Source organism: Pseudophryne corroboree, chromosome 1 (assembly GCF_028390025.1).
Source record: "Pseudophryne corroboree isolate aPseCor3 chromosome 1, aPseCor3.hap2, whole genome shotgun sequence".
Classification (NCBI taxonomy): Eukaryota; Metazoa; Chordata; class Amphibia; order Anura; family Myobatrachidae; genus Pseudophryne; species Pseudophryne corroboree.
In genome coordinates, this window is record NC_086444.1 from 813,887,779 (window position 1) to 813,910,108 (window position 22,330).

Consider the following 22,330-nt stretch of genomic DNA (forward strand, 5'->3'; position numbering starts at 1 on the left):
TCTATTGGGTTAAGGTCTGGAGACTGGCTAGGCTACTCCAGGACCTTGAAATGCTTCTTACGGAGCCACTCCTTAGTTGCCCGGGCGGTGTTTGGGGTCATTGTCATGCTGGAAGACCCAGCCATGTTCCAACTTCAATACTCTGAGGGAAGGAGGTTTTTGCCCAAAATCTCACGATACATGGCCCCATTCATCCTCTCCTTAATACGGATCAGTTGTCCTGTCCCCTTTGCAGAAAAGCAGCCGCAAAGCATGATGTTTCCACCCCCTTGCTTCACAGTGGGTATGGTGTTCTTGGGATGCCATTCATCATTCTTCTCCCTCCAAACACGGTGACTACATTACATTCTCCCAATCCTCCTCTGGATCATCCAGATGGTCACTGGCAAACTTTAGACGGGTCTGGACATGTGCTGGCTGAAGCAGGGGGACCTTTCGGGTGCTGCAGGATTTCAATCCATGACGACATAGTGTGTTACTAATGGTAACCTTTATGACTGTGGTCCCAGCTCTTTTGAGATCATTGACCAGGTCTCCCCCCTGTAGTTCTGGGCTGATTCCTCACCGTTCTCAATATCATTGATACCCCACGAGGTGAGATCTTGCATGGAGCCCCAGGTCATGGAGCCCCAGGTCAAGGGAGATTGTCAGTGATCTTGTATTTCTTCCATTTTTTAATAATTGCACCAACAGTTGATCTCTTCTCACCAAGCTGCTTGCCTATTGTCGAGTAGCTCATCCCAGCCTTGTGCAGCTCTACAATTTTGTCCCTGGTGTCCTCAGACAGCTCTCTGGTCTTGGCCATGGTGGAGAGGTAGCAGTCTGACTGTTTGAGGGTGTGGACAGGTATCTTTTATACAGATAACCAGTTCAAACAGGTGCCATAAAGACAGGTAACGAGTGGAGGATAGAAGAGCTTCTTAACCACTTAACTGACTATTTATTTCGCCGAAAACCGCTCCGAAATTGTCAGGTTTTTTTATGAGTGAATTAAGTGAAGAACATGACTTCAACCCTATCCCAAATGATTTTAGTTAAAAAAAAACAAAGGAAAAAGTTTTTTACTCCAAACATCGAAACATCGATCGGGAACATCACGACCATTGGAACATCAGGAACACTGCGACTATTTTGAAAGCCGGGACAGCCTGCAAGTATGCAGGGGGGGGTCAGGGGGTGGCTTGGGAGGGATCATTTACTCTCCCCAGCGGCTGCCATTGTCTGCAGCCGCTGGAGGGGGGGGGGGGGGGGATCCTGTTGTGCTGACCGATCAGCAGTGATCGGCAGCACGGCAGACACAGGGGGAGAATGCAGGGAGGCAGAGGGACCTTCCGCTCCCTCTGACAGCAGCAGCGGAGGGAAGTTTCTCTTCCCTGCCACTGCTAACACTCTCTATCTGTCTGGTCGTATCCTGTGCGACCAGGTCAGATAGAGCACTTGCAGGCATGGTCGCATCTGATGTGGTTAAAGAAAAAGTAACAGGTCTGTGAGAGCCAGAAATCTTGCTGCTTGGTAGGTGTCCAAATATTTATTTTCCACAAGAATATACAAGTAAATTGTTTAAAAATCATACAATGATTTCCTGTTTGTTTTTGGGTTTTTTTCAGATTCTGTCTCTCACAGTTGAAGTGTACCTATGATGGAAATTACAGACCTCTCTCATCTTTTTAAGTGGGTTTACTTGCAAAATCGGTGGCTGTCCAAATACTTTTTTGCCCCACTGTATATGTGAATGACTGGTATACATTATTTTCTGAATCACAGCACCCCAGAGTATCAGCATATTTTCCATGATACCCCTTGCCCAAAAGTTTCTTATTGAGAAATGCAGGATAAAAATCATTAAGTAACGTCGAAGTCAAAAATATTACATACACAACACATGCAAACACCAAACAAAGTGACCTCTGTGCGTGCACGTAGTCGCCGTGCGTGCACATGCACGCTACGTACACTAGTTCACGAACCTTGCGTATTGGCTCATGGTATGAGTATATACGGTTGCATACGCATTCGCACAGAAAAGCCACAAAGACATATTCAATATTCTATTCATATAGTGCAGAATTTACACATAGTCTCCACACACTTTGCCAGGAACTTACATATACTCACAAGGTTAACAGCAGAGTTATTCAGGGTTACAGGATGTGAGGGGATGGAGCAAGGTTAGGGCTTAATGTTTGGTATCCAGATGTGCAGTATTTTGAGTTCTACATTCCGGTTGCTATTTGCAGTTTATCGCATGTTTCTGCGCATAGATATGCGCAGAATAGTAATATTCACAAACTACTGTAAATACTGTACTCTTGATATTCGACGGGAACCCAGTGGAGAATACATGCAAGTACACCTGGACCAAGCATCGTCCATTAATTTAAACCAACCTATGACCCCTCATGTACTGTAAATGACCTGCCCTTTGACCTATGAAAGAAGAGCTTACATTTCCCATTGTACTGTATTTTGACACATTGTATAAAAGAGAGTCCTCCTGGCCAGGCTCAGCCTATTCTCTGAAGGTCATCTTGCTAAAACTGACTGAGTCCTGGATCGCGAACAAAAGTATGTACTATTGGTTGTAGCTCTTCTATGTAATATTGTATCTTTTATCTGTATCTTTTGAGTAAAAACTGTTGATGCGTTGGACCACAACATTACATTTAACTACTGGTGTCGCATTCCATTCTTGTTTGGGGATAAGGTGTATTCAGCCACACGTGTTGCTGCATTGTGCGCATATCGTGTCGGCGTGTATATGCAACGTGCATACATATCTTAGCGGTTATTTGCTTATGTTTAATGGCCGCAGCGGCCCGAACCACAGTGTGATAAGGTATTGCTTTTCCTTGTAAATTAATCGAACTTTACAGTTGGGGGCTCTGTCCAGTTCACCTCATACCCGCGGACTTGCAGGGCCTAACAGACTTTGGCTGCATGCCTTAAGGATATCTTCTTGGAAATCTACGCTGTATGTGGAGAATCCCGCTGGTTCGGGTAAATATATTACAAGCAGCATTCCTTTGCACTGGGACGCCAGTAGCAAGAGGATTAGAGACATTATATATAATCCAAGAGGCATCAGCAGCTGTTGTAAATTGAGATATAACAGACGAGGCATGTCTGTGTAGCACTCATACGATACATTGTTGCCGTCTACTTGTTACTATTTATGGACACTATTACTATTCAATCTGTGCCTTAGACAGTTAAAGCGCAATTTTCAGTGTGTTCTAGTTTAATTTTAATATATCCAATATTGGTATATATGATCTATGTATGTGTAATGTTATTAAAATATTCTAGCTGGTTTTTATGAAAGCAAGTTCCATGTATGTTAATTTGAAGCAAAGCAGACACACTACTATAGAGTGCTATTTATTTATTAATTAATTTAGATAATTAGTGCATCAAGCGCAATACACTAGTTTTTTCTTTTTAGACTTTGGTCTAACAACAAAGGGTGGAGGACGCATCTAAAGTAAAACAATTTCTGTTGTTGTGTTAAAACTACCTAATGTTGTTAAACCACGTCCGTCTTGTATAGTCTCAGAGGTGCTGGTGCAAACCGAGGAACAGCAAGAAAAAGCTATTTAGTTGTGTTAATTTTGGCGCAAAAACACGCACAAGCGTACAGATATTTTGCGTATATTCTCATATATTGTTGCCCTAGGTTGTAGTAGTCATTATAGATCTGCATAAAGGGGGTAATTCCAAGTTGATCGCAGCAGGATTTTTGTTAGCAATTGGGCAAAACCATGTGCACTGCAGGGGAGGCAGATTTAACATGTGCAGAGAGAGTTAGATTTGGGTGTGGTGTGTTCAATCTGCAATCTAATTTGCAGTGTAAAAATAAAGCAGCCAGTATTTACCCTGCACAGAAACAAAATAACCCACCCAAATCTAACTCTTTCTGCACATGTTATATCTGCCTCCCCTGCAGTGCACATGGTTTTGCCCAACAGCTAACAAAAATCCTGCTGCAATCAACTTGGAATTACCCCCAAAATCGGGTAAGTTATTTGTTATACATTTATTGTGTTTGTTTAGTGGGTACTTGTAAAAGCACATACAAAACTTGGTCCTAGCCTAAAAGTTTGGGCAGCACTCAACGGAAGTTATCCATGTGTGTGACTTTCAGGTTGTGTAGGGAACAAAAGTGTAATGTGTATTAATCGCAAAATATTTGCATTTCATAAGTGAAGCTCCGTTCCGGCCTAAAAGTTTAGGTAGCACATAGCGGAAGCTTTCCGGCAGGGGACTTCCGGTGCTCAAAGGGAACGTGGAAGCATTTATCTAACTGCTACAATACAAATAGTGTTTTTTTTTGTATTACTAGAGTTGGGTAAGAGAGTGTGGCAAGCTGCGTGCAAAAGTATGCTGCGATACACACTGGCGTACGCAAGTATACACATGTGACGGTAAAATAATACGTGGACGCATATATTGCGATGCACGGGTACACACGTGGACACACAGAAGGCGGGAAACGTGAGTGCATATTTACGCAAGCAGAAGTTAGCTGCATAATAGTAGTCAATTTCAAGGTGGGATAAAAGAATTATAGTTAAACATTAACAAGTAACTATACGATTTTAGACAGATTACTGAAAATATTTTTATAAGTGTAGCACCTCTGGAGCAATTTATCGACCAAAGAGAGTGATTTATTTTCTGTACAGAAAATCTAAAAGTGTGGGTTGTTGAAAAGTGTGAGTGGATTGAACCCCGAAAAGCGGGATCTCGTCGGTGAGGCACTGAGTTAGCAGAGGCTTGGTGGCGTGGAGGTTAGCGACCTCCCGTAGTAATTGGTATTGAGGCACGTAGTGTGTATGTGTGTTTTTAAAGGTAAAATGTGCGGAGGAGCGTGATATTTGGTGTTACGCTCCGGCTGTGGAGTGCAGCTTGTAAATTCGACTCCCGTGATCGTAGGGCGTATAGATAACAAGTATCTATAAGCTATGCGATTGGACCGCACGTGTGTGTGTGTGATACATGGCGCAACGTGATACCATTTGCGTAATTTCGCGCAATTGCGTCATCATACGCACTGTGTTAGCATACACAGACGTGATTTGTGTAAAGTAAAGGGATTTTTCGCTGACTCTCAGGAAATATTCCTGGTGGAACTCCATAGGAAGGCTTGGTGACGTTTCCCAAGCGGGATTCCTGTGGAAAGAAACCAAAAAGATCAGGGTTTCAACCTCCACTGAAAAAGGTGGGGTATTAATTTATTGCTGTTAATACTTCATACTTCTAGTGCTGAGGGGTCTGGCAGGGATCCTCACTGGGTACGCGGGGCGATCACTACTGGAGTGGACCGTGGTACTGTCCAAAGGAGACAGAGCGGGTGAAAAGCGCTCGGAGGAACTTTTCACCGTCATCTCGCGTGGGCCATTTGATGTTTGTGTTTAAAAAGTCCACAATGGGAGCCAAGTGGGCACGCGAGAGGCGTTCAGGAGCCAGGGTTCAGGCTGAGGAGCAGAGGCCGAGAGGGTCCGCTCGGTATATTGTGTGTAGGAATATGGTCCATACACAGAGGCTTTTTGTGATGAATGGGTACGAATGACTGTTGATGATAGGGCATCATTTCCTAGGGTTAGTAGTTTTGAATCAGAGGTGCTGCAAAATGTTAGAAATAGAATATGTCTGATCAAATCCAAGAAACAAAGAATCAGACATAACGACTGTTTAAACAAATGGCAACAAGAGGGAGAAATGCAAAGGGAACTTGCTCGTGTAGCAAGTTCCAAACCAGACAGGAATGTGAATGCGAATGCACCACCACCGCCATATGTTGATGGAGAGAAGGATGCTACAACCAATAGCATACTAGAAGATGATAAAAAGGCATTTTAAAAATTTATTAATCCTAACCCCTGCAAATTGTACCCTGTTCTAAGTTCTTCCAAGGGTTATAGTTCAGAGGAGGACGACGAGCCCAGCCTGATCTCAGCCCTCTCTCAGGCAGCCACAATGCAGGAAACTCAAGTGGGCACAGCCCAACCAGTAAGAGCAGTGGCTGTGTCTTCCACTGGAGGAACGGGTGAGATCATAGCCACCGGTAAGTATGGGACTGTTCATTACGCAGAGACAGTAGCTCGCCATACTGAGACAAACAGGAATGAAGTGGTTGGGTTAAACCCTGTCCGGGTAATAGCAGTTCCCAATGGGAAAACTGATAACCAGAGAGTAACCCCCATCAGGAATATTGCAATGTATTGCCCGTGTTCCAGGTCGGAACTGCAGTCAATCATTTCAGAATTCCCCGAAGCCAGGAAAGATTTAGCCGGATGCCAGAAGTTTATTAAGGATCTGGATAATGCCCATGAACCCACAAACAAAGATTGGCGGACAGTGTTACGAGCATGCCTATCCCCTAATATTGACACCCAAAAGTTTATAACGGATTGTAAGATAGAGGCAGACAGTCCTCTGACTGATGAATACAATCAGGAGAACGTGAAACAAATCAATATACAACTAGGATTTTATTTCCCCACAATTGTAAAATGGAATAAAATTTTCACTATCAGAGAGAAAGGGAACTGGCATCCGAATATTTTCATAGAGCCTTGCAAGATATTGCTAAATACACTGGGTTAAGAGATATAAAGAATGATGTAAACCACAGGGAGGTAGCTGTCTCTGTGTTAACGGACGGACTCAGAGGCATTGAAAGTCAGGGTACAGACTTCTTTGCCTAATTGGAGAGGGGTCACTGTAGATGCGCTGAGAGAGTCTGCTATTGAGCATGACAAGAATATCTTCAAACATAACGAACAGCAGGGGGAAAGGTTGATGACTGTGAGTATACAGGCTCTGGAAGGCCAAACTACACAACCTACCCCCCAGGTGTTTGAAGAACCGAGAAGGAGAGTAAGTAGGTGAAACACTTGTGGGAGAGAGGGACATTTCTCCAGGAACTGTACACTGAAAAGACCACAAGCCCCTAGACACGAGCCACGTACACAAAACTACCCAACACATAGAAGGGACCAAGGGACATATAGAAGGGACTTTGAGCCACATAGAGGGGAAACACATAGATTTCCCCCAAGGAGCGATGGGCAGGCCTCCAACTCATCGCAGTTACTTCCCTCATATATAATAGCTGCCAACGCCCTCCGGGGAAACCAACAATACAGACAATAGGAAGGGGGTCACACCTGTATTCTGCAGCCAGTGAGGATGACAAATAGCCTCAGAGACGAACCTGAGGTCATGGTCAAAGTAACTGGTACAAGACAACCTTTCCTTGTAGATACAGGAGCGGCCAGATCTCTATTAACCTCTTCAACAGGAATAATGACCACGGGCAAAACTATTTTGGCAATGGGAGTAACGGGAAAAGTGCAACAGTATCCTTTGACTAGACCTGCAGAGGTTACGATAGGGCCCTTGCATAACAAACATTCATTCTTGTTGGCTGCGTCGGCCCCGACTAACCTACTTGACAGAGACTTATTAAGTAAAATGCTGGGTGTTATATATTGTACCCCTGAGGGTGTGTTTTTAGATATCCCTGAAAGCCATGCACAGGAAGAACAAGATATGTTAGACACACCTCAAAGGCTAATGTTGCACTCTACCGTTCTAGACACATGTCCATCGCAGGAAGAGGAAATTATCTCACAAATACCGGGTTCCTTATGAACTAAAGATGGATAGGACACTGGATTTATGGCAAATGTAGCCCCAGTAGTAGTACAAATAAAGGATGGCAGGATAGCTCCAAAAATCCCCCAGTACCCTCTGAAGCCAGAGGTGGAATTAGGAGTATACCCTGTTATAGAACGGCTGCTACAGCAGGGCATCCTAGTCAGGATGTCCAGCACAGCCAATAGTCCCATCTTCCCTGTGAAAAAAAATAAGAATTTACTTACCGATAATTCTATTTCTCATAGTCCGTAGTGGATGCTGGGGACTCCGTAAGGACCATGGGGAATAGCGGCTCCGCAGGAGACTGGGCACATCTAAAGAAAGCTTTAGGACTAACTGGTGTGCACTGGCTCCTCCCCCTATGACCCTCCTCCAAGCCTCAGTTAGGATACTGTGCCCGGACGAGCGTACACAATAAGGAAGGATTTTGAATCCCGGGTAAGACTCATACCAGCCACACCAATCACACCGTATAACTTGTGATCTGAACCCAGTTAACAGTATGATAACAGAGGAGCCTCTGAAAAGATGGCTCCCAACAATAATAACCCGATTTTTGTAACAATAACTATGTACAAGTATTGCAGACAATCCGCACTTGGGATGGGCGCCCAGCATCCACTACGGACTATGAGAAATAGAATTATCGGTAAGTAAATTCTTATTTTCTCTAACGTCCTAAGTGGATGCTGGGGACTCCGTAAGGACCATGGGGATTATACCAAAGCTCCCAAACGGGCGGGAGAGTGCGGATGACTCTGCAGCACCGAATGAGAGAACTCCAGGTCCTCCTCAGCCAGGGTATCAAATTTGTAGAATTTAGCAAACGTGTTTGCCCCTGACCAAGTAGCTGCTCGGCAAAGTTGTAAAGCCGAGACCCCTCGGGCAGCCGCCCAAGATGAGCCCACTTTCAGTGTGGAATGGGCTTTTACAGATTTTAGCTGTGGCAGGCCTGCCACAGAATGTGCAAGCTGAATTGTACTACAAATCCAACGAGCAATAATCTGCTTAGAAGCAGGAGCACCCAGCTTGTTGGGTGCATACAGGATAAACAGCGAGTCAGATTTCCTGACTCCAGCCGTCCTGGAATATTTTCAGGGCCCTGACAACATCCAGCAACTTGGATTCCTCCAAGTCCCTAGTAGCCGCAGGCACCACAATAGGTTGGTTCAGGTGAAAACGCTGGAACCACCTTAGGGAGAAACTGAGGACGAGTCCTCAATTCCGCCCTGTCCGAATGGAAAATCAGATAAGGGCTTTTACAGGATAAAGCCGCCAATTCTGACACGCGCCTGGCCCAGGCCAGGGCTAACAGCATGACCACTTTCCATGTGAGATATTTTAACTCCACAGATTTAAGTGGTTCAAACCAATGTGACTTTTGGAACCCAAACTACATTGAGATCCCAAATTGCCACTGGAGGCACAAAAGGAGGCTGTATATGCAGTACCCCTTTTACAAACGTCTAAACTTCAGGGACTGAAGCTAGTTCTTTTTTGGAAGAAAATTGACAGGGCCGAAATCTGAACCTTAATGGACCCCAATTTCAGGCCCATAGACACTCCTGTTTGCAGGAAATGTAGGAATCGACCCAGTTGAATTTCCTCCGTCGGGCCTTACTGGCCTCGCACTACGCAACATATTTTCGCCAATTGCGGTGATAATGTTTTTGCGGTTACATCCTTCCTGGCTTTAGATCAGGATATGGATGACTTCATCCGGAATGCCTTTTTTCCTTCAGGATCCGGTGTTCAACCGGCATGCCGTCAAACGCAGCCGCGGTAAGTCTTGGAACAGACAGGGTCCTTGCTGGAGCAGGTCCCTTCTTAGAGGTAGAGGCCACGGATCCTCCGTGAGCATCTCTTGAAGTTCCGGTTACCAAGTCCTTCTTGGCCAATCCGGAGCCACGAATATAGTGCTTTCTCCTCTCCATCTTATCAATCTCAGTACCTTGGGTATGAGAGGCAGAGGAGGGAACACATACACTGACTGGTACACCCACGGTGTTACCAGAGCGTCTACAACTATTGCCTGAGGGTCTCTTGACCTGGCGCAATACCTGTCGAGTTTTTTAATCATGTGGACGACTTCTGGGTGAAGTCCCCACTCTCCCGGGTGGAGGTCGTGCTGAGGAAGTCTGCTTCCCAGTTGTCCACTCCCGGAATGAATACTGTTGACAGTGCTATCACATGATTTTCCGCCCAGCGAAGAATCCCTGCAGCTTCTGCCATTGCCCTCCTGCTTCTTGTGCCACCCTGTCTGTTTACGTGGGTGACTGCCATGATGTTGTCCGACTGGATCAACACCGGCTGACCTTGAAGCAGAGGTCTTGCTAAGCTTAGAGCATTGTAAATGGCCCTTAGCTTCAGGATATTTATGTGAAGTGATGTATCCAGGCTTGACCCTAAGCCCTGGATATTCCTTCCCTGTGTGACTGCTCCCCAGCCTCGCAGGCTGGCATCCGTGGTCACCAGGACCCAGTCCTGAATGCCGAATCTGCGGCCCTCTAGAAGATGAGCACTCTGCAACCACCACAGGATGGATACCCTTGTCTTTGGTGACAGGGTTATCCGCTGATGCATCTGAAAATGCGACCCGGACCATTTGTCCAGTAGGTTCCACTGGAAAGTTCTTGCGTGGAATCTAGCGAATGGGATTGCTTCGTAGGAAGCCACCATTTTTACCCAGAACCCTTGTGCATTGATGCACTGAGCCTTGGTTCGGTTTTAGGAGGTTCCTGACTAGCTCGGATAACTCCCTGGCTTTCTCTTCCGGGAGAAACACCTTTTTTCTGGACTGTGTCCAGGAACATCCCTAGGAAACAGAAGACAAGTCGTCGGAACCAGCTGCGATTTTGGAATATTGAGAATCCAATCGTGCTGCCGCAACACTACCTGAGATAGTGCTACACCGACTTCCAACTGTTCCCTGGATCTTACCCTTATCAGGGAATCGTCCAAGTAAGGGATAACTAAAATTTCCTTCCTTCGAAGGGATATCATTTCGGCCATTACCTTGGTAAAGACCCGGGGTGCCGTGGACCATCCCTACGGCAGCGTCTGAACTGATAGTGACAGTTCTGTACCATAACCTGAGGTACCCTTGGTGAGAAGGGTAAATTTTGACATGAAGGTAAGCATCCTTGATGTCCCGAGACATCATGTAGTCCCCTTCTTCCAGGTTCGCAATCACTGCTCTGAGTGACTCAATCTTGAATTTGAACCTCTGTATGTAAGTGTTCAAAGATTTTAGATTTAGATTTAGAATCGGTCTCACCGAGCCGTCTGGCTTCGGTACCACAATAGTGTGGAATAATACCCCGTTCCCTGTTGCAGGAGGGGTACCTTGATTATCACCTGCTGGGAATACAGCTTGTGAATGGCTTCCAAAACTGCCTCCCTGTCAGAGGGAGACGTCGGTAAGGCCGACTTTTGGAAACGGCGAGGGGGAGACGTCTCGAATTCCAATATGTACCCTTGAGATATTACCTGAAGGATCCAGGGGTCTACTTGCGAGTGAGCCCACTGCGCACTGAAATTCATTGAGAACGGGCCCCCACCGTGCCTGAGCTTGTAAGGCCCTAGCGTCATACTGAGGGCTTGGCAGAGGCGGGAAAGGGTTTCTGTTCCTGGGAACTGGCTAATCTCTTCAGCCTTTTTCCTCTCCCTCTGTCACGAGCAGAAAAGAGTTACCTTTTGTCCGCTTGCCAACAAAGGACTGCGCCTGATAATACGGCGTCTTATTTTGAGAGGCGACCTGGGGTACAAACGTGGATTTCCCAGTTGTAGCCGTGGCCACCAGGTCTAAAAGACCGACCCCAAATGTCCCTTTTCAAAGGCAATACTTCCAAATGCCGTTTGGAATCCGCATCACCTGACCATTTTACTGGTAGAATTGGACAACGCACTTATACTTGATGCCAGTCGGCAAATATTCCGCTGTGCATCATGCATATATAGAAATGCATCTTTTAAATGCTCTATAGGCAATAATATACTATCCTTATCTAGGATATCAATATTTCCAGTCAGGGAATCCGACCATGCCAACCCAGCACTGCACCTCCAGGCTGAGGCGATTGCTGGTCGCAGTATAACACCAGTACGTGTGTAAATACCTTTTTTGGATACCCTCCTGCTTTCTATCAGCAGGATCCTTAAGGGCGGCCATCTCATGAGAGGGTAGAGCCCTTGTTCTTACAAGCGTGTGAGCGCCTTATCCCCCCTAGGGGGTGTTTCCCAACGCACCCTAACCTCTGGCGGGAAAGGGTATGCAGCCAATACTTTTTAAGAAATTATCAATTGTTATCGGGGGGAAACCCACGCATCATCACACACCTCATTTTATTTCTCAGATTCAGGAAAACTACAGGTAGTTTTTCCCTCACGTAACATAATACCCCTTTTTGGTGGTACTCGTATTATCAGAAATGTATAAAAACATTTGCCATTGTCTCAATCATGTAACGTGTGGCCCTACTGGAAATCACGGTTGTCTCTTCACCGTCGACACAGGAGTCAGTATCCGTGTCGGCGTCTGTATCTGCCATCTGAGGTAACGGCCGCTTTAGAGCCCCTGACGGCCTATGAGACGTCTGGACAGGCACAAGCTGAGTAGCCGGCTGTCTCATGTCAACCACTGGTTTTTTTTTTTATATAGAGCTGACACTGTCACGTAATTTTCAACAGTACATCCACTCAGGTGTCGACCCCCTAGGGGGTGACATCACTGTTACAGACACTCTGCTCCGTCTCCACATCATTTTTCTCCTCATACATGTCGACACAAACGTACCGACACACAGCACACACACAGGGAATGCTCTGATAGAGGACAGGACCCCACTAGCCCTTTGGGGAGACAGAGGGAGAGTATGCCAGCACACATCAGAGCGCTATATATATACAGGGATAACCTTATATAAGTGTTTTTCCCCTTATAGCTGCTGTATGTTTTAATACTGCGCCTAAATAGTGCCCCCCTCTCTTTTTTTAACCCTTTCTGTAGTGCAGGGAAGAGTCAGGGAGCTTCCCTCCAACTGAGCTGTGAGGGAAAATGGCGCCAGTGTGCTGAGGAGATAGGCTCCGCCCCCTTTTCGGCGGCCTTATCTCCCGGTTTTTTGTATATTCTGGCAGGGGTTAAATGCATCCATATAGCCCAGGAGCTATATGTGATGCATTTTTTTTTTGCCATGTAAGGTATTTCTGTCATGTTTTATTGCGTCTCAGGGCGCCCCCCCCAGCGCCCTGCATTCTCAGTGACCGGAGTGTGAAGTGTGCTGAGAGCAATGGCGCACAGCTGCAGTGCTGTGCGCTACCTTATTTGAAGACAGGAACGTCTTCTGCCGCCGCTTTCTCCGGACCTCTTCGCTCTTCTGGCTCTGTAAGGGGGCCGGCGGCGCGGCTCCGGGACCCATCCAGGCTGAACCTGTGATCGTCCCTCTGGAGCTAATGTCCAGTAGCCAAGAAGCCCAATCCACTCTGCACGCAGGTGAGTTCGCTTCTTCTCCCCTTAGTCCCTCGATGCAGTGAGCCTGTTGCCAGCAGGTCTCACTGAAAATAACAAACCTAAACTAAAACTTTCACTAAGAAGCTCAGGAGAGCCCCTAGTGTGCACCCTTCTCGTCGGGCACAGAAATCTAACTGAGGCTTGGAGGAGGGTCATAGGGGGAGGAGCCAGTGCACACCAGTTAGTCCTAAAGCTTTCTTTAGATGTGCCCAGTCTCCTGCGGAGCCGCTATTCCCCATGGTCCTTACGGAGTCCCCAGCATCCACTTAGGACGTTAGAGAAAGTGGGGGGAGGGGTTACAGACTAGTGCAGGATTTAAGGGGGATAAACAAAATAGTCGAGAGCCAATTCCCCGTAGTGCCCAATCCAGCTGTCATTCTGATGCAGAATCCCTATACCTCTACTTACTTCACTGTGATTGACCTTTGCTGTGCTTTCTTTTCTGTTCCTCTTCACCCCGACAGCCAGTACCTCTTTGCCTTCTCTTACAGGGGTGTACAGTACACCCGGACCCGTCTCCCCCAAGGTTTCATTGACAGCCCAAGTATTTTCTTCCAAGTCCTACATGACTGTTTACAATCCTTTCAGCCTGAGAATGGGTCGGTGCTGAACTGCTGATACAATATATTGATGACTTGTTGTTATGCTCTGATTCTTGAGTCGTCCCTGGCAGACACTAAACAGCTTCTGTTTAACCTCTCCCAGACAGGACACAAGGTTTCTAAGGATAAATTACAGTTGTGCTGGACAAGGGTTAAATACTTGGGACACTGCTTGACACAAGGACTAAGACACCTGACCACAGACAGGATACAGGCCATCCGTGACATGACTCTGCCGCAGACTCAACAACAAATTTGCACATTTCTAGGAATGTGTGGATATTGTCGGAACTGGATTCCGGGGTTCTCTGTTTTGGCATTACCACTGCAAGAAATGGTCTCTTCAAGTAAACCAGAGCGGGTTACTCATACTGAGGAGTTCGAAGTGGCGTTTGAGAGACTGAAAGAGTGCTTGTCTCAAGCACCAGCATTGGGGATGCCAGATTATGAGAAATCTTTTGAATTAAATGGTACCGAAAGTGCTGGGTGCGCGACAGGGGTCCCGACACAGAAACATGGTGATGCCAGCAGACCGGTAGCCTACTACAGTGCACAGCTGGACACTGTAGCACGGTCTCTCCCCACTTGCCTACGAAGTGTTGCAGCTATAGCTTTGTTGGTAAGTAAGAGTGAAGACGTAGTGCTAGGGCATGACCTGAGAATCCATACACCTCATGCAGTATCAGCCTTGCTAAACTCCACCCAAACCAGACATGTCTCATCCGCTCGGTTTACAAAATGGGAACTATCACTGATGGCCCCTGTAAACATTACCATAAAAAGGTGTAGCACACTAAATCCTGCAACTTATTTGCCAAGTGTGCCTTGTCATGCACAAAGGGTGGAGGATGAGAATAATGGTGAAAGAGGATTTAGTACAGACACTGATATGCATGACTGTATGGAATACTTGAACCAGACTTGAACCCACTAGAAGACGTAGACTTTACCTTTTACACTGACGGTAGTTGTCACAGACAGACAGACTCAGGAGACCTGTGCACCGGATACGCAATTGTAGATGACAAAGGTATCATAGAAGCTGAACCCCTTGGTCCACCTCACTCAGCACAAGTTGCTGAACTGGTAGCACTGACCAGAGCATGTGAGTTGGCAAAGAGTAAGTCAGCTAATATATACACGGACTAGATATGCTTTCGGAATAGTGCATGATTTCGGGGCCCTGTGGCGTCTCAGAAATTTCATGCGTCACACATCAAAAGGCTTCTCGCAGCCATACAGGAACCTGACAGAGTGGCTGTTATCAAGTGTAAAGCACACACTTACAACCAAGACCCAATTTCACTTGGTAACAGCCGGGCAGACGAAGCTGTTAAACAGGCAGCGAGTACCACCACACAACTGATGACATTCAATATAGTAAACACACAACAGCTAATTGAAATGCAAGATTTGTGTTCCCTACAGGAGAAGGCGGTCTGGAAGGCGAAGGAATATGGTCAGGAGTCCTCAGGACTCTGGAGAGATGGACAAGGTAAGCCAGTGGCCCCCAGGGCATATCTCCCAAGCCTAGCTGAAGCGGCACATGGTCTGACTCACCTGGGCAAGGAAGGTATGTGCAAATTGGTAAGAGCTTACTGGAGTGCACCAGGGTTCTCTTCTCAGGCAAGCAAGAAAGCAATGACATGTCTTACTTGCTTGAGGAAGAATATTGGTAAGACAATACCGATGGAGCCATCCCATATCCCTCCTACAGACGGACCTTTCCAGGTAATACAAATCTACTTTATACAGCTACCACCCTGTAGGAATTTGAAATATGTATTGGTATGCACTGATGTCTTCTTGAACTGTGTAGAGGCATTCCCTGCCGCCACAAATACTGCTGTGTTTACCGCTAAGAAAATTGTGCAGGAATTTGTGTGTAGATATGGTATTCCTAGGATTATTGAGAATGATAGGGGTACCCATTTCACAGGTGAAGTCTTTCAAGTCATGTGCAAACTTATGGGCATTAATAGTAAGCTACATACTCCCTACCGGCCACAGGCCAGTGCGAAGGTGGAGAGAATGAACAGCACTATTAAAAACAAGCTGAGCAAAGTGATGGCTGAAACTGGACTGTTGTGGCCAGAGGCACTGCCACTAGTATTGTACAGCATCAGAACCACTCCCAGGTCACCGCTTAACCTATCACCCTTTGAAATTCTTTTTGGACGACAGCCCCATGTAATGACAGATCCCCTGGATGATCCGATATGCAATAATGAAATGACTGTGCAATACTTGGTTAGGATGAGCCAGCAATTGAGAAACCAGCAAAGGAATTTGAAACTGGTGATTCCTGACCTACCAAACAGTAATTGTCACGAAATTGAACCTGGGGACTATGTGATGATTCAAAATTTTCTACGCTTAGGTTGCCTAATAGACAGGTGGGAAGTACAGTATCAACTTTTGTTGACCAGCACGACATCACTGAAGGCTGCCGAGAGAGAGACTTCGGTCCACTCATCCCACTGCGAGAAGGTCGGTAACCCGGAGAAAGCTCGTGAGAAAGGTGAAGAAAACCTGATGTCACTGGAGAATCTATTCCGGGAAAGCTGAAAGGCATGACTGTTGAAATTGCACCTGAGCATGGTGAAAAACAAAATCAAGGACTGTTGTCATATTCTTTTTTTCTCTCCAAACATCCCCATCCCCCCCCCCCCCCCCCCCTTCCTCTCCTCGAAATGGATTCGCATCAAGAGACTGTGTTCCGGATTTTTTTTGTGACTATTTTTGATCAGAACAATTTTCTTTTTGCAAGGGCCCCCGAGAAGTCGAGCAAGGATCTGGAATGGGTTCTGATGGAGAGGATGAATTTGTAGGACCCCAGGATCAGTCCATCACTTTGGTCAATGCTGGTATAAGTAAGAGATCTGGTAGTAACGGAGCTCGGAGGCAATGTGAAGGGGTGTTGTCTGATGAATACTGCATATGTAAGTACTGCGATAACAAAGTCGAAGATGAGTGCATCCAGAGTTGTCAGTCAAACAATAATATCAATATTGATGGACATCCTTTGAGTGACTATCACTCATTAGTGGGTACGGTCTTAAACCAAACAGAATGCTGGGTGTGCTCACAGGTACTTCAAGGACAGAGTAAATCGGGATTAGTGCCATACCCATTAACAGTAAATGAGGTACTCGAATTGCATGGGGGGAGACCGGTGGACAGAAAATACAATATATCTAGACCCCTAGGCTAAAGCTCCACCAGTACCACGTAGATAGATCACTACTGTGTTTCAACATAACCAATTTCCGGAAACCAGGAAATTGGGAAGTGACTTGGAACAATCAGACAATGACCTCCTCACACAGAGCTGACAAAGAACCCATCAACTCTGAACTTGTACGTGGGATAGCCACAAGTGGGAGGTACTTCCGATACAAGTATACACGTGGGATCAAAACCATGTGGGCTGGAAAAGTGTCACAGGGATATTGTGCGCACATCATCCAGCCAGATACTTGTGTCAAACAGATGGAAAAACTGGGGACAGGTTCCTTTGTAAGGATTATCTGTGACATGATACTGATGCATTTTGTCCTCTATGTTCTCCTACATGACGTTATTTCATTTGTGGAAGGAAGGCGTACAAGTGGCTTACTCTGAGCTCTGAAGGGTTGTGTTACATACCAGAAGTATGGTAGAGTACTACCAGAAGTTGTGACCATTGCACATGACAAAATGAAAGACATTCACCGCCGCGCTATACCTCCTTATACTCACACCCACTACGAACACATTTTCAAGAGACACCTCATAGACAGGAGAGAGCTTGCAGCCTTTAATTTGATCCATGAATCCACCGGGATTTAGATTCTTCTTGCATTAGATATCACCCATACTGCCAGAGGAATCATAAATTATAGGTATATCCATGCGTTAGCGAACTTGATAGATAATATCACTGAGATTTATGACGACACCTTCAGGTGTACGGGTAGAGAACTACAGGCCTACAAGAAGGAACTGGTACAACACCGAATGGTCTTGAATTACGTCTTGGCCGTGACGGGTGGGCATTGTGTTACTTTAGCAACACAATATGGTGTGAAGTGTTGCACGTATATTACGAACAGTACTGAGGACCCAACAGAGATCATTGATCAAAAGATGGACGAGATCTTGCAGTTTAAATGGGAGTTTAGAAGGAAACACAATCTCACTTTAGCAGCTGTGGGTAATGAATTGACTGGATGGGCCTCATGGTTGATTCCACTCAAGTGGTTCTCTGGGTTAGGAGAGTGGGCACAAGGAGTGATTGCAAATGTGGGGAAGTTTCTCCTCTGTATCCTGGGTGTTGTCATAATTATGGGCCTGATATTTAAATGTGTTCGGATTTTGACGCGGTGAAAAAGGCATAATACAAATTTGATGAGTCTAAGGAGCGGGTGCATTGTAAATGCGGCAGATCTGGTATACGATCCGATGATAGAGACAGTGCTGTGATAGGAATGTAAATAAATTTCATGGCCTGTTTCTTTCACCATCTTTTTGTGTTTTTCTCTCACTCTACCCAGCAAAACTTCTGGACATCAGTGCGCAAAGAAATAGGTACATGTATGTATGAAACGTTCGTTCGAATCAGACATCTTAGGCTATAGCACTGTCCCACCATACTCTATAGGTTAAATGTCATCCCACACCCAACCAGTGGTCCTGTGACCGCTGAGCGCATATAGAGGATGTCTCATCCTTTACCCTGTCTTCTCCAACTAAGGTCAATGTCTGATTCGCGAAATAAATGCATACATGTGTCTAGGTCACCAGTTATGTGTTTCAAATATTTTTATTATGTTTAGTGTGACAGTTATGACAGTTATTGACTACTGTCAAAGGGTGGACTGTCGAAGTAAAAAATATTACATACACACTACATGCAAACACCAAACAGAGTGGCCTCTGTGCGTGCACGTAGTCGCCGTGCGTGCGCATACACGCACGCTACGTACACTGGTTCACGAGCCTTATTTATTGGCGCGTGGTATGAGTATATACGGTAGCATACGCATTCGCACAGAAAAGCCACAAAGACATATTCAATATTCTATCCATATAGTGCATAATTTACACATAGTCTCCACACACTTTGCCAGCAACTTACATATACTCAAAAGGCAGAACAGAGTTATTCAGGGTTACAGGATGTGAGGGGATGGAGCAAGGTTAGGGCTTAATGTTTGGTATCAAGATGTGCAGTATTTTGAGATCTACATTCCGGTTGCTATTTGCAGTTTATCGCATGTTTCTGCGAATACATATGCGCAGAACAGTAATATTCACAAACTGCTGTAAACACTGTACTCTTGATATTCGGCGGGAACCCAGTGGCGAACACCTGCAAGTACACCTGGACCAAGCATCGCCCATTCATTTAAACCAACCTATGACCCCTCATGTACTGTAAATGACCTGCCCTTCGACCTATGAAAGAAGAGCTTACATTTCCCATTGTACTGTATTTTGACACATTGTATAAAAGAGAGTCCTCCTGGCCAGGCTCAGTCTATTCTCTGATGGTCATCTTGCTAAGACTGACTGAGTCCTGGATCCGGGAGCGCTCGCGAACAAACGTATGTACTATTGGTTGTAGCTCTTCTCTATAATATTGTTGTATCTTTTATCTGTATCTTTTCAGTAAATACTGTTGATGCGTTGGACCACAACATTACATTTAACTACTGGTGTCGAATTCCATTCTTGTTTGGGGATAAGGTGTATTTAGCCACATGTGCCGCTGCATTGTGCGCATAGCGTGTCGGCGTGTATACGCAACGTGCATACATATCTTAGCGGTTATTTGCTTATGTTTAACGGCCGCAGCGGCCCGAACCACAGTGTGATAAGGTATTGCTTTTCCTTGTAAATTAACCAAACTTTACAGTATATTGTGCTTACCTGTCATCCTTGGATTCAGTTATGTTGTGGTGGACAGGGCCGTGCTTCTCTTTGTCCCCATATTTTATGGTTGGCAGCCACCAGCGCAGGTTTTGCCTATCATATAGACACTAAAATAATTAGATTTGGTCCTGGACCACCAACCTGTGACACCCTGCAAGTGCCCCACAGCACCCAAGGGTGCCACGGCTCCCAGTTTAGGAATCATTGTTACATGAAGTATCTTTAAAAATAAGAAAACAGAGAGCAAACACTTTATTATACTAGCGCAGGGCTGCCATCAGAAATTGTGTGGCAGAGTACAAGTGAAACAGAGCCCCCCTCCTCGCTCCCCACCCCCTCCACTACACATATTACAGAAGTGCAACACATGTCCCTTACATGCCTTTCATACTTTCCCACATGCCTTTTACATGCTCCTCAGACCTTTCCACATGACTTCCCCATATTCTCTGCAACAGTATAAATTATTTAAAACCCTCCCAGCAAAGATTAATAAAAAGTTTTATTAAAAAAATGTTGTATGTTTAATAATGTATTGTGGTGTAACAAGTACTGCCGTGATAGGCTTTCCTATTCAAAGTCAGTGTTACCACTGGCAGCGGTGACCACAGGCAATGGTAGAGTTTTTAGTGCCAATAAACCTTTGTAGTGAAAAAAATCCCCGATAGTTTAATAAAAAAGAAATTACCTGCCATCCTCAGGTACAATTATGTGGCGATGAACCCATGGTGCTTCCATTCATCCACATGTATTCCGATGGACAACCACCTGCCATGATTTTACCTACAATGTCCAAAAGAGGAGAACGTGTAGCACAAGTAAATGGTGGGGGAAGTAACAGATGGGATGGTGTGACGGATGGTATAAGAGAACAAAAGCAGAAACACACATGGAGAGGAGGGGCAGAGGCTTACATGGAGAGAGGACAGTGCCATTCACGTGGAGAGGGGCAATGGCACACATTTTACACTGTACACAGACAAGGACAGAGGGGAAAGTAGAGACAGACACACAGGGGGCAGGAGAGCACATATAGCTGTTGATACAGGGGGTAAGATTATATAGTCACATTGCTAGTTGCTACCTTCAGTTCTTCTTCCTTGTCGCTTCACGTGCTGCGCTGTGCGGTTCACAAGAGATCTGTCCAGCCAATGGAAATGAAGCCAGGTAACGAAGAGGGAAGGAAAAGCAGTTGAGCGGGTTGAGACAAATGGTAAAGACCCTGCACTGTACCTCATCCAGCAAGACCTCATGTCTGCCTCTGTTTCCTCCCATGCTGATAATACTGGACACGAACTGCCTCTCATTCACAGGACTATGCTTAAGTAGCAGTTTGTAGGCGTGATCATCAGCAATGACGGGCCCCCACAGCAGCTCTGGCCCCTGTACTGGCTGTAACACCCTGATGAATCAAGGCATTCTAGAGTGAAACATCCTGCCCAATGTCAGAAACCTTTATCTCATGGGTCTGTGTCATAGGTCCTCCAACAGGATATTGACCCAAAACACAGCTAATAGCAGTGCTATTTTTCAGCAGGAACTCAGTTCCTGAACCTCTCATTAAATATGACACAATTAGAGACTTGGTTTTTGAACCTGTCTAGGGCCAAAATGTATTTTCCATAAAATAAGAATTTACTTACCGATAATTCTATTTCTCGGAGTCCGTAGTGGATGCTGGGGTTCCTGAAAGGACCATGGGGGAATAGCGGCTCCGCAGGAGACAGGGCACAAAAAGTAAAGCTTTAGGATCAGGTGGTGTGCACTGGCTCCTCCCCCCATGACCCCCCTCCAAGCCAGTTAGGTACTGTGCCCGGACGAGCGTACACAATAAGGGAGGAATTTTGAATCCCGGGTAAGACTCATACCAGCCACACCAATCACACCGTACAACTTGTGATCTAAACCCAGTTAACAGTATGATAACAGCGGAGCCTCTGAAAAGATGGCTCACAACAATAATAACCCGATTTTTGTAACTATGTACAAGTATTGCAGATAATCCGCACTTGGGATGGGCGCCCAGCATCCACTACGGACTCCGAGAAATAGAATTATCGGTAAGTAAATTCTTATTTTCTCTATCGTCCTAGTGGATGCTGGGGTTCCTGAAAGGACCATGGGGATTATACCAAAGCTCCCAAACGGGCGGGAGAGTGCGGATGACTCTGCAGCACCGAATGAGAGAACTCCAGGTCCTCTTTTGCCAGGATATCAAATTTGTAGAATTTTACAAACGTGTTCTCCCCTGACCACGTAGCTGCTCGGCAGAGTTGTAATGCCGAGACCTCTCGGGCAGCCGCCCAAGATGAGCCCACCTTCCTTGTGGAATGGGCCTTAACCGATTTAGACTGTGGCAGGCCTGCCTCAGAATGTGCAAGTTGAATTGTGTTACAAATCCAACGAGCAATCGACTGCTTAGAAGCAGGCGCACCCAACTTGTTGGGTGCATACAGTATAAACAGCGAGTCAGATTTTCTGACTCCAGCTGTCCTGGAATATATTTTCAGGGCCCTGACAACTTCTAGCAACTTGGAGTCCTCCAAGTCCCTAGTAGGTGCAAGGCACCACAATAAGCTGGTTCAGGTGAAACACTGACACCACCTTAGGGAGAGAACTGGGGACGAGTCCGCAGCTCTGC

The 22,330-nt window shown here is 45.9% G+C and overlaps 1 long non-coding RNA gene across 1 annotated transcript in view; it reads right to left on the reverse strand.

The window, feature by feature from the left end:
- LOC134949098 (uncharacterized) overlaps nt 1-22,330 on the reverse strand; it is a 120,855-nt gene that overhangs the window by 29,144 nt on the left and 69,381 nt on the right. The window contains exons 4-6 of the long non-coding RNA XR_010183103.1: nt 20,774-20,829; nt 20,378-20,472; nt 19,687-19,782 (exon numbers count right to left, since the gene is read on the reverse strand). This is a non-coding gene — a long non-coding RNA (uncharacterized LOC134949098). The remainder of the gene's footprint in view (nt 1-19,686; nt 19,783-20,377; nt 20,473-20,773; nt 20,830-22,330) is intronic.